This window comes from Pezoporus occidentalis, unplaced genomic scaffold (genome assembly GCF_034315485.1).
Source record: "Pezoporus occidentalis ecotype Australia unplaced genomic scaffold, CSIRO_AGI_Poc_V1 ctg334, whole genome shotgun sequence".
Taxonomy (NCBI): Eukaryota; Metazoa; Chordata; class Aves; order Psittaciformes; family Psittacidae; genus Pezoporus; species Pezoporus occidentalis.
Window position 1 is genome coordinate 403,876 of NW_026915313.1, and position 10,164 is coordinate 414,039.

At 48.2% G+C, this 10,164-nt stretch overlaps 1 protein-coding gene across 2 annotated transcripts in view; it reads right to left on the minus strand.

Annotated features, from left to right (window-relative positions):
• PCGF3 (polycomb group ring finger 3) overlaps nucleotides 1-1,246 on the minus strand; it is a 49,782-nt gene extending 48,536 nt beyond the window's left edge. The window contains exon 1 of one of the 2 annotated variants that reach the window (XM_062629387.1): nucleotides 1,095-1,246. The gene's annotated coding sequence lies outside the window, so the exon portion shown is untranslated. The remainder of the gene's footprint in view (nucleotides 1-1,094) is intronic. The other variant, XM_062629388.1, reaches the window with a different exon arrangement.
• Nucleotides 1,247-10,164: the final 8,918 nt, after the last annotated feature.

Here is a 10,164-nt window from a genome sequence, read left to right on the forward strand (position 1 = left end):
ATCAGAGACCAGATCTGACAGCACCACAACTCGCCAAAACTCAGTGACTGAGGAAACATCAGAATTTTGTAATATCATACATTATATGTGTGTGTGTGCACATGTGTGTATATCCTTAAACCAACTCAGACCACAGGCATTCCATATTTTACCTATGTATACCACTTAATTTCTTATTTCCCACAAGACCTTAAAATCCCATATGCCACTCAGATACACAGCACTGAAGCCACATTCTGGCACAGCTGAGGTCATACACACCTCCTACATGTCCCCTCTACTAATTAGTTTGGTGGAAGTGGTATCTCAACTACTATCAACCACCACCCCACCTCCCCAAAGCGACCCTTTCTCCCAAAGCTGTGGGGGTCTGGAGCCTTGCAAACACAACCCTAAATAGGAAGAAGTACTGAGGGACAATGCGGGACAGCTCCATACACGCCGGGTCCCCACGGGCAGCACCACTTTGCCCGCAACTGAGCTGCCCCAGTGTGTGCCACTCTACACAAGAGGCACTTCATCTCGGGTTAGAAACGGGCGGACTGGGGGTGTCGGGGCTTCCTTTCCCCCGGAAGACAAGAGACACCTCCCGCTGGAGCAGGGGAGGGAGGTTAAAAGGGGAGCTGTCCATAAAGAGAGAAAGATAAGTGACAGACGCTAACCTGGCGCACGTATGACTCCCTCACCTGGGAGGGGTGTTCGGGGCACAGAACCCCACACAAAACTCAACCTCTCTTACTAACACCTCCTCCCTCCCCGAGAATACAGCGTGCTTGCACGGAAAGTTCAACCACCGTGTGCCCGCCCTCCCCCCGCCAAACCCCAGACACACGGAGGACAGAAGGCCCGCTCCTCCGCAGTCCCCCACCCCGCACCCTTCCGCACCCCCGTGCCGGGAGCCCCCTCGCAATCCCCCACCGCAAACACCTCAGAGGAACGCGGGGTAAGGCCGCCCCGCCTCCCAGCCCCTCGCCTGGCCTCGCACGGCCCGCAGCCCCACAGCGGGGCGGGGAAGGCCGGTACCCCGGCCCAGCCACCGGAGAACCCCCACGTCCCCCCTTCCCCACCACGCCACGCCGCGGCCCAACACTGACCTTACAGGGGAGGGGCGCGGTCGCCTACTCGGGGCTGGCGGGGGGGTTTCCTCCCCGCCGCTGACCACCGATCCTCCGCTCCCCGACCCGTCCTTCCCCAGGCGCCGCCACAGACAGAAGGCAGAGGACCTGAGCGCGGTGGCGGGGGCCAAGGAGGAACACCAGCCCCTGCGGCCCTGCCACGCTGGGAAATTACAGCGGGGAAAAAGGGGGGGGGGGGGGGGGGGGGCGGTGATGGGGGGATGAAATTAAAAGGCTCGGCCCGGAGTTTAAAACAAAGAGGCGGAAATAGCCGAGCGCGGCCCGAGCGTAGCCGAGCGGGGGCGCCGCGCTCAAGGGCGCATGCGCGCGGGGCGCTCACCCTGGCACGGTTTCGGCCGCCTCCTTCCTCTCCCGAGCTGCAGCATCGGGTCTGCCTCGCGCGTGTGGTGTCCCCCGCTGGTCGGGTGAGAAGTGACCGCCGCGGGCAGTCCCGGGGGCAGAGCGGGGAGCCCGGTCCTGCAAATCCATTGGACCTGTGCGCAGAGCCAGGCTGGTGGAGGGGACTGAGTGACTGAGTTTTCGGCAGGTTTGCTTCAAAAGCACAGCGGTGATTTTTTTAACTGGTGACCATAGAAACTTCGACAACTTGCTGACAAACTGCGGGTGGGTCAGACGCTCCAGCTGATGAATGAAGATTTTGGCTTCCTGAAAGTGGAAAGGTCAAGGAGTGTGCATCAAGCTTGGGAAGCCTGCACCAAGTTCTACTTCACACTAAGTGGCTGAATAGCAAGGACAAGTACTTAAAAATTCAGTTGAACCTGGGGCTGAACAACTCCAACTCTCTCATATGAGCCTGTCCTCATGAGAGGTGCTCTATCCCTCTGATGATTTTTGTGGTTCTCTTCTGGACCCTCTCCAACAGGCCCATGCCTTTCCTGTACTGAGGACTCCAGAGCTGCACACAGTACTCTCAAGTGGAGTCTCACAAGAGCAAAGGGGCAGGATCACCTCCCTTGACTTGCTGGCCACACTTCTTTGGATGCAGTCCAAGATACAATTGTCTTTCTGGGCTGCAGGACTGTGGTGACCCTTAGCCACCCAAGGCAATGGTTTGGTCTTCTTAAAACCTTGTTACCCTAATATCAGTTCCAATGCTTTTGGCAAAGTCATTGAAGAATGTGGTAGCCTGTAAGTGATATTTCTGAAATACAAGCTTAGCCAGTGACTACACTATCCAAGATCATAACCCAGTTCATCCGAGTGCCTTGTCTAAACTGCAGCACTTCTTATTAGAAAATAAGTGAAACTTTTTTGTTAGCATTGCAGTCAGTGAGCTGTGATCAAACTACAGAAGTCCAGTAAATGACTCAGGGAACTAGAAATAACATTTAAAGGATTTTTTTTTCCTTTTTCCTGTGAGCTTTACATGCCGTAGTCCTCATAGTTTTCATACAAGTAAAAGCATAATGTGAACGCAGGTAAATTGAAGCTCTGTCTCCTGGAAGCATGTATTTGCTAGTTGGAAAAAAAAAAATCATGGACAAGAATCTGAGACCTCTTGACAGAAAAAAAAAAAAAAACATCTCAGGTGAAAGAAGTTCATTGTCTTCTTTAGGACTGATAACAGTGAAAAGGTATTGGTCAGGATGAACACATTGATAGTAATGGTACAAACAGGGAAATGGCTAGAAAAACAGCAAAATGGCTGTTTTCATGAAGTTGTAAAGCACAAAGTAGGCAAATGTATGACAAAATTATTCTAGTTTAAGGCTGACCATAATACAGTGTTTACAAACAGCAAATATGAGGACTAATATTTCCAGTAGTTGCTCAGAATGGTAGAGCTGCATTGATCCCATAGGTCATGGACTAGATTGATTGCATCCAAGGGTGCTGAGAGCCTGTTGGTACCACTGCAAGACAAATCCCTGTTACCTTTGCAAGATCATGGTAACTAGGGGAGTGCCCCAGCACTGGAGAATTGCATTTCACCCATCTTTAAAAACAGCAAAGATAATTTTGGAAACTATAGCCTTACTTTGGTCAATGAGAGAATCATGGAGCAAGTCCACCCATGCTATTTCTGAATGTGTGAAGACGAACATATCTTACTGAAGACAGACACAGAAGACAACCTAATTTTCTTGAATGATGGATAAAATTACTGGGTTTGTGGATGCCAGGAATGTTGTGGGTGTTGTATACTTAGGCTGTAGCAAGGCTTTTGATACAATGTCCCACAGTATTCTTGCCCCACATTAGGACATTACGGCCTGGATGACTACTGGATGACTACTGGATGGGTGAAATACTGGCTGGATTGTTGGTCTGAAAGAGTACTGGTTAATGGGTCATAGGCTGGTGACAGAATGAAATTCTTCAACAGTTTTCCCTTGGATCTGTTTAGTAACTTGGTCAGTGACTTGGACATACAGAAATAAGTTTGTGGACAACACCAAAGTGCAGTCTATATGCCTAAGGACAGATTTGTCGTTAGAAGGGACCTAAACAGGTTGTGGGAATAATATTCGACAAAGTCCTGCAGCTGGAACAAACTTGACTTCCTGCAGCAGTACAGGCTGGCATGTGACCAAGTAGCTGTAAAACAGGTCTGTTGAAAACACTTTGTGAGTTCTTGGGGATAATAGACTAAACATAAACCACCAGTTGCCCTGTCATTGATAAGAATTAACAGCATCTTGTGTATTAACAGGTCAATACATTGGGGAACATGGCTGTTCCTCTTTACTTGGCACTTGTTAGAACAGATCTGGCATAGTGTGTCCAGTTTTGGGTGCACCAATATGAGAAAGATACTGATAAACTTGATCAAGTCCAGCAGAGGCCACCAGGATGGTAGTAGGTCTGGAGAACATCTTCTACAAGGAGAATCTGAGGGAACTGGAATAGTTCAGCCTGCAGAAGAGATGGCTTCAGGGGGACCTAATAGCAACCTTCAATACTTACAAGGGTGTCCACCTACAAAATGCAAGAGCAAAACCCTTTAGTGAGGCAATTCGCAGGAGAATGAAAGCCAGTGGTCATAAAGTGAATCGGGAAAGATTCTGATGGGACAGAAAGAAGAAAAAAAAAATCACTCTTGAGGATAGTTAAACTTTGGAAGAGGTTTCCCAAAGAGGCTGTGCTTTGTGCGTCTGTGGAGGTTTTCAAGATAAGGCTGGGCAAAACCCTGCTTTAACAAAGAGGTTGTACTACAGACCTCTGGATGTCGTTGCCATATAAATGTTTTTGTAATTCTGAGATAAACTGTAAAGCAGGGAAATCAAAATTGTCCAGGAAAATTAAGATAAACAGAAGAAAGAGTACCTAAAATGGCTGAATCATTCTGGTCAGACAGCAAATTTCTGAAACTGTTTTTTTAGATGGTGTTTGTATAGGCTGTTCTAGGAGACTAAACTTTGTTAGTTAACTGTTGGTTGCTTTTTCCATGCTTCATCTTTCAGCTTGGCTGTTATTACATCCCAACAGGTCCTCACCAATTACTGGCACTCTGACTACAGATACTTACCTGTTAGTTGGATCTGAAAACTCAGATAATTTCTCATCACCCCTTTCCCAGTCATAAATCTTCAGTTAGCACTGGATTCACTTAGATGTCTTAACTTAGGTTCAAATAACAGGCAGCAAGCAAAACACTGCAGTAGTAACCAAAGATCTCAGAGGTGGGCTCCAAACATTCACCAGCTTTTGTCTTCTAGGTGAATGTACTGTGCACAGATTATTTGAGTAAGCTATTCTTACGGAAGTATCTACAAGATTTGGGCATTAACATCCCAAAAATATTACATCAGAACCACACACTATACATGCACATATACAGATAGATTTATAAATTAAATCCTATATTTTGAAATGTAACTTTTTACACTTTATACACTGTCATGTTTCTTTTGTAGATACTTGCACAAAGGTATGCGAGTTTTCCCCTCAAATGCAATATATATTAGGTAATGTATATTATATATATTATATGTTATGTATATTATTATATATTAATATTATATAATATATATATAAATTGCTCAGGTGAGTATCTCGAGAGAGGACGCCTTCAACACCGGAGTGGGGAGAAGCTCAGCGTCCAGGAGCCTCCACTCGGAACGGCGAGAGCCACCGAAAGAGCCTCAAGTCGTCGACGGGACCTGCCCAGGAGCCGGCAGATCAGCTGACGAGAGCGAGCAGCTGACTCACAGGGGGCGGAGCCAGGAGGAGCGGCACCAGCCCTGGCTGGGTAAAAACCTGACCCAGGGAGCGCGAGTGACCAGTGCGGGTTGAGGGAGTTTGCGCGGGCAGGAGAGTGGGATGGTGAGCACTGGCTGTATGACCAGAGCCCGGACTGGGAGTTCTGCTTTGGCTGCCCCGGCGGTAGCCAGCGTGGGCACCCAGACAGAGCCGATGAGAGGGGAGGCTGCAGTGCAGAGCTCGGAGTGTAGAGTGCCTGCACTGGTCTTGTGAGGGGAGGGGGCACAACGGGCAGGGCTGCACTCGGTGCTCCCTGGTGGAGGGCCTCCTGCAGCAGGTGGCTGAGCTGCAGGGTGTCGTTAATGGGCTGCAAGATGTCAGGGAAGCTGAGAGGAAGTAGGAATGCTTGCTCCAGGCCCAAACTGCAGGGGCCTCAAGCGTCCCCTGTAGTTCATGCAGGAAACAAGGAGGCCGTTAACCCAGAAAGCTGGGAAACAGCAATAAAAAAAAAAAAAATGAGGAAGAGGACAGTCAAAAGCATGGAGCTTCCTCCTAAATCTATCGTCCCCACCCAGAACCCCTTTGCTGTCTTCCAGGGGGCTGATGAGGAAAACACCCTCGCACCAGAAACAACCGGCTGGTGCACTGCTAAAGATCTCTACTGGTGCTGCTGATGTGTCACTGCCAGGAAAAATCAGCGAGTCGTAGTAGTAGGGGACTCTACTTTGAAAGGGACAGAAACATCCATCTCTCGGCCTGACCCAGTCTCAAGGGAGCTGTGTCGCCTACCAGGGGCTCAGCTCAGGGGTGTTGCAGAGAAGCTACCTGCTCTAGTAAGCCCCACGGACTATTACCCGTTTCTAGTGGTCCATGTCATTGCTAGTGACATAGATAACAGTAGCCTGGAGAACATAAAGAAGGACTACAGAGCCCTGGGAGAGGTGGTTAGGGGCTCTGGAGCTCTAATTGTCTTTTCATCAATTCTCCAGGATACAGGGGAGAACCCCAAAAAGGCTAGGAGGATTGGCCAGATTAATAAATGGTTAGAACAGTGGTGCCATAGTCAGGGGTTTGGGCGGTGTGAACACGGGACCCAAGTTAGTAGGCCAGGTCTACTGGGGGCTGGTGGAGCTGGTCTGTGGTTTTGGCAGGAGGCTTGCCAGGCTGGTCAAGGATGCTTTAAAGCGGTTGTGTTGGGGGAGGGGGGCATCACTGTCTCAACACACCCAGTCAGCTGCCAGCACCTATAATAAATGCTCGGAGCAATGTAGAGATATTCTAGCCGCTCCAGCCAATGAGCTGGCTTCATCTGCAGTTCGGTCAGATGCCTCTGTACAAACATCTGTAGCATGGGGAACAAACAAGAGGAATTAGAGTTGTGTGCACATCTACTATATATACTATCATACTATATCTAGTATGATATAATAGGCATCACAGAAACATGGTGGGATAGCTCCTATGACTGGAGTGTTGGAATGGAAGGTTACAGTCTCTTTAGAAAAGACAGGCATGGGAGGCAGGGAGGGGGAGTTGCCCTTTACGTTAGGGATAGGCTGGAGAATATGGAACTCTGTCTGGGGACAGGTGAGCAGTCCACAGAGTTTGTGGGTCAGGGTTAAAGGGAGAAGAGCTATGGGAGACATTACTGTGGGGATCTGTTACAGACCGCCTGACCAAGAGGAATCTGTGGCTGAAGCACTCTACAGACAGATAGGAACCACCTCATGCTCGCAGGCCCTTGTTCTCATTGGAGATTTCAGCCACCCTGATGTCTATTGGAGCAACAGTACAACCTGGCACAAGCAATCCAGGAGGTTCCTCAATTATGTAGAAGACAACTTCTTTCTGCAAGTAATAGAGGAGCCGACAAGGAGAGTGCCATGCTTGACCTCGTGCTCACCAACAGGGAAGGGCTGGTTGGAAATGCGATGCTCCAGGGCAGCTTTGGTTGCAGCGATCATGAGAGGGTCGAGAATTTGAGATCCTCAGGACAGTGAGAAGAGCGTGCAGCAAGCTCACTGCCCTGGACTTCAAAAGAGCAGACTTTGGCCTCTTCAGGAACCTACGTAGTAAGGTTCCATCAGATGTAGCCCTAGAGGGCAGGGGGGCCCAAGGCTGTTGGATGATATTCAAGGATGACCTACTAGAAGCTCAGGAGTGTTGCATCTCAACTAGAAGGAAGTGTAGCAGGAGTACCAGGAGACCTCCTTGGATGGATAAGGGGCTGCTGAGGAAAATTTGAAGGAAAAAAGAGGCTTATAAAAGGTGGAAGCAAGGACAGGCAGCCTGGGAAGAATACAGGGATGTTGTCTGGGAAGCTAGGGACCAAATTAGAAAAGCTAAGGCCCAGTTAGAATTAAACTTGGCTAGGGATGTTAAGGGTAACAGAAAGGGATTCTACAGGTGCATAACAAATAAAAGACTAGGGAGAACATAGGCCCCCTCCGGAAGCTATGAGGAGAACTGGCTACCCTGGATTTGAAGAAGGCCGAGGTTCTGAATGACTTCTTTGCATCAGTCTTCACTGGCAAAGGCTCTGACCAAACCACCCAAGTCTTGGAAGGCAGGCACAGGGACTGTGAGAATGCAGACCCTAGGCCCACTGCAGGAGAGGATCTGGTTCGAGACTGTCTTAAGAACTTGAACATACACAAGTCCATGGGACCTGATGAAATCCATCTGTGGGTCCTGAAGGAGCTGGTGAATGAAGCTGCTAAGCTATCATATTTGTCGGCCATCATATTTGAAAAATCATGGTAGTCAGGTGAAGTTCCCGATGACCGGAAAAAGGGAAATATAACCCCCATTTTCAAGAAGGGGAAAATGAATTACAGACCAGTCAGTCTCACCTCTGTGCCCGGCAAAATCTTGGAGTAGATTCTCCTGGAAGGCATGCTAAGGCACATGAAAATCAACAAGGTGCTTGGTGACAGCCAGCATGGCTTCACTAAGGGGAAATCCTGCCTGACCAATTTGGTGGCTTTCTATGATGGGGCTACAGAACTGATGGACAGGGGTAGAGCAGTTGATGTCATTTACCTGGACTTGTGCAAAGCATTCGACACCGTCCCACACAACATCCTTGTCTCTAAATTGGAGAGACATCAATTTGATAGGTGGACCACTCGGTGAATAAAGAACTGTCTGGATGGCCGCACACAAAGAGTTGTGGTCAATGGCTCAATGTCCAGCTGGAGACCAGTAACAAGTGGTGTCCCTCAGGGATCGGTGTTGGGACTGGTCTTGTTCAACATCTTTGTCAGTGGCATGGACACAGTGTGCCCTCAGCAAGTTTGCCAATGACACCAAGCTATGTGGTTCAGTTGTTACGCTGGACGGAAGAAATGCCATCCAGAGGGACCTTGACATGCTTGTAAGGTGGGTTGATGCCAACCTTATGAAGTTTAACCATGCCAAGTGCAAGGTCCTACACCTGGGTCAGAGCAATCCCAGGCACAGCTACATGTTGGGCAGAGAAGAGATTCAGAGCAGCCCTGTGGAGAAAGACTTGGTCAGAGAGAAACTTAACATGAGCCAGCAATGTGCACTCACAACCTAGAAAGCCAACCATATCCTGGGCTGCATCGAAAGGAGCGTGACCAGCAGGTTGAAGGAGGTGATCCTGTCCCTCTACTCTGCTCTCATGAGACCTCACTTGCAGTATTGTGTACAGTTCTGGTGTCCTTACCATGAAAAGGACATGGAACTGTTGGAACAAGTCCAGAGGAGGGCCATGAGGATGACCAGGGGACTGGAGCACCTCCCATGGGAAGACAAGGTAAGAAAGTTGGGGCTGTTCAGCCTGGAGAAGAGAAGGCTGTGTGGAGACCTCATAGCATCCTTCCAGTATCTGAAGGGGGCCTACAAGGATGCTGGGGATGGACTCTTCATCAGGGACTGTAGTGACAGGACAAGGGGTAATGGGTTAAAACCCATGGGTGTCATGGTTTAGTGTGAGGTGTCCCTGCCCATGGCAGGGGGGTTGAAACCAGATGATCTTAAGGTCCTTTCCAACCCTAACCTATGATTCTATGATTCTATATATTATATTCCACTCAAAGTCCTGCATTATATTGCATTAGCTGCTCTGAATCTTTGCATCAAGAGTGTAAAATATTCTTCATTACCAACTTTTGCGAAGTTAGCATGCATTTTTATATTAAGATTCCTGTTCTTGGAATATGCAAAACAGAAGTTCCTGATCATGCAAGAATATCCAGATTTATTTTACAAACTTGAAAATCATGTAGTTTTAGAGAAATGCTTACACAATGTGACTGTGCTTCAAGTGTTTAATAACAACAGAATTATATAGAAGTGCTGTTCTGGCATTAAGTCAGTCATAGTATTTGGAACGGAATAATGTTTTTTTTAAAATCTTGGGAAGACACCACGGACATTTCTGAGTTGGTGGTGTTTCCAGCCCTGTAAGCCTCCATCCTCCTGCTAATGCCCATAGAAGTCTTTAAACAAGGAACAGGTGGTCCACAACATTCTACGATAGTGTTGCAGAATGGATGAGGCTCAAAGGGACCTTTGGAAATCGTCCATGAGAGCCTCCCTGCTCAAAGTACAGTCAGGTAGAGCAGGCTTTTTTGCTTCCTCTGTTTATCACAGTATCAAACTGCCATGCTTACATTGTACGTTCTGTATGAATAACCTAATGAATGAATTATAACTTCATTCTTGTTCAGGATCCACTGAGGACTAATCTTCTGAATGTCACTTTTACCACAAGTAAATTTTGGCTTCAGAGATGTAGTCTATCATCCCTCTCATTTAAAACCCAAGACCTAGAGGTCCTTTACAGGAGGAAATATGATTTAGTGTTTCCTCTACACACAGCTACATAAGTGACAGGCCAATCAACCAGAGAAACTGA